General features: G+C 36.0%; 1 pseudogene; it reads left to right on the forward strand.

Moving 5' to 3' along the window:
- Positions 1-1,002: 1,002 nt before the first annotated feature.
- On the forward strand, positions 1,003-1,722 carry LOC140502436 (eukaryotic translation initiation factor 4E pseudogene; annotated as a pseudogene).
- The last annotated feature ends 1,444 nt before the right edge of the window (positions 1,723-3,166 follow it).

Raw genomic sequence — 3,166 nt, forward strand, 5'->3', positions numbered from 1 at the left:
TAATGGCAAGCATACCAAAATTGATGATATATTAAGCCACAAAACCTCCAAACAAATTGCAGGAAAGTTGAAATATTAAATTAATCCTTTCACATATCATAATGCAATTAAAAATTGAATTCAATAAAGTTCTGTGGAAAAATATTAAGTAACATAATCTAACAAATCATAGGAGTGGATGGAACCAAGATGGTGTCATAACAGCATGGATTTTCTAGTATTCTCCCCCCAAACCCAGCTAAATATCTGCAAAAATTTTCTTTAAACAAATTCCGCAGCTACAGAACCTACAGAATGAGGAGTGGAACAAATCTCCAGCCCAAGACAGGCTGGAAGGTTACCAGGAAGTATTTATCATGCAGCACTGGGAGCAGAGCACAGTACAATGAGGGCCACATCAGCACAGATGAGATATGAGAAAGTCTTGGAGGTATTGAATCTTGGGTATCTGTGGCAGTTTCCTTACTTCACAATCCTAAAACCCTGAGGACAAATTAGAAGGTCAGTGGAAAAACCTCTGGGACCTGTGTAAGAGAGTAGTAAGGCTTCAGCTCCAGGGTGGCCTTGGGGGTGGAGGAACCCACAGAGGAGAAGCCTGCAACAGCAGCAGGGACAGTGGCAGTGACTGTTTCTGGAGCTCTAGACTCACTGATTGTGGGGGGATCAAGTGACCGACACTACACCACCCACACCCACTGTAAGCAGAGATCTACCTTGACAAAGTGCTCAAAAGTCAAGTAAATCGCTGGGAAAATGAGCAAAAATTAGAAAATGAATCTGATTACAGAATCATATGTTGGTAACAAAGAAGACCAAAGTATACAAACAGAAGACAACAAAGTCAAATCCCCTACATCCAAAGCCTCCAAGAAAAATATGAATTGGTCTCAGGTCGTGGAAGAGCTCAGAAATGATTTTGAAAATCAAGTAAGAGAAGCAGAGCAGTTGTTTTTTTCTTATACTCTCACCTCCCCTTCAGAAGAAGTCATCTGATCAGATCAATCTAAGATGGCAACTGTGGAACCGGAAACCACCACCACTCCTCATCCCTCACCTGCAGAAGAAGAAAAAACTGAAACCAATCAGGAGTAGCCAACCTTGAATACTACGTTAAACATCCACTGCAGAACAGATGGGTACTCTTTTTTGAAAAAATGAAAAGAGCAAAATTTGACAAACAAACCTTCATCTGATCTCTAAGTTTGATACTGTTGAGGATCTCTGGGCTTTATAAAACCATATCCAGCTGTCTGGTAATTTAATGCCTGGCTGTGACTACTCACTTTTTAAGGATGAGATAGAGCCTGTGTAGGAAGATGAATAAAGCAAACAGGAGGATGATGCCTAATTACATTTAAAAAACAGCAGAAATGAAGTGACTTTGATCACTTTTGGCTAGAGAGACTGTTGTGCCTTATTAGGAAGTCATTTGAGGATTACAGTGATGATTTGTGTGGTGTTATTGTCAATTTTAGAGCTAAAGGCAATAAAATAGCAATATGGACTACCGAGTGTGAAAACAGAGAAGCTGTTACACATATAGGGAAGGTATACAAGGAAAGGTTAGGATTTCCTCCAAAGGTAGTGATTAGTTATCAGTCCCATGCAGACACAGCTACTAAGAGTGAATCCACCCTAAAAATAGCTTTGTTATTTAAGAAGACACTTTCTGAGTATTCTTTCATAGGAAACCATGCCAAGCAATCAGGATTTGGGAGCTGAACCAAAGCCTCTTTAAAGGCAGAGTGGTCTGCATTTAAATTTGATTTCCATCTAAATGTTGCTAAGATATATGAGAAGTTTCATTCACCTTTGTCTAGTAGTTATGTCTTCAATTTTTTTTTCTATTTTGACTACAGTAACTATTATTCAAATCAAAGAATTTACAGTATACATCATCCTCAGAATACATAAATTCATTCCTGGCCCACTCTCTAATAGATTTTAGTAGAAGCATTACTATTAGAAAAACATTTATCTATCCACAATATTTAGAAAAGAACTTGCATTTCTTTACCTTACACAGAATTAATTCTGTTGTACATCACATTGTATGCAGTAACATATTTTACTGGTTTGGAAGAATATGATGCATGCCATTTTCTAGCAATTTTCTTTGTTTCTTTTTAACAGCATTTTTTTTTGCTGTAATCTATGCTGATGGCTGCTAGATTTAATTTATTTGTTTCCTTACTTGATAATATTAGTAATTCTGATTTCATTTGCTTTTTTTTGGTTTTGTTTTGTTTTGGTTTTTTCCTGTTTTATTTTTTTTTTGCTCTTGTAACATTGGTGAAGGGTCCAGACAGATGAAATAAAGGTGGAATAAACATTAATTTTGAGCATTTTTTGGCTTTTTTTTGTTTTTTGTAAAATTAGAGCTTTGCTACAAATTTATGCATTTCAGCCAAATCAGTGATCTATGTTTGTGTCTTTTCATACATATAACTGTTGATTAAAAAAATGCAGCATGATTACTACATTCCTAACTAGATATAGTATTATTCGTATTACTTAATATTTTTATTACTTATAGTATTTGTATTACTCAGATTATATTTTGCTTTGGTTAAAAAAGGCTCAAATAGAAAAACAGTCCCATTCATATTTTAAGATGGTGTACAAAACTATAAATAAAATGTGTACAGAGAATTGTCTTTCAGAAAACAAGATTTGTCCTTTTATTTCTCCATTTTTGCAGCCCATATTTGTATTTTTTGTTATGACAGTTTTTACTGCATCTTTTATTGTTGTGCCTTCCAAGAGAAAAGTGTAAGTTTAGGAACATGAAATACTTAGTGGTATTGGTGTATCTGGATGATCTCATTCTGTTTGGAAAACACTGAAAGAGCAAGATGAAAGATTTTTGAATGTATTACATGTGATAGAAGAAACTCATTCTAAAACTGCCAGTTGACCACTACCAGTTTTGTTGAGCCTACATCAAATATGTCAATCATGTAAAATGTAAGCAGACAGCGGGCCAAAATGATGGAGTAGAATGACATACATATGCTAGCTCTCCCCACACGGCCCATAAAATACCTGTAAAGAGAGACTCTCAACAAATTCTAGAGAAGCAGAAGCCACAGAACAACAGAATGGAGGAGATATCCAGCCCATTGTGACCTAAAGGGCTGATGGGAAACGTCTGTCACACAAAGGA

Source organism: Notamacropus eugenii, chromosome 4 (assembly GCF_028372415.1).
Source record: "Notamacropus eugenii isolate mMacEug1 chromosome 4, mMacEug1.pri_v2, whole genome shotgun sequence".
NCBI classification, from domain to species: domain Eukaryota; kingdom Metazoa; phylum Chordata; class Mammalia; order Diprotodontia; family Macropodidae; genus Notamacropus; species Notamacropus eugenii.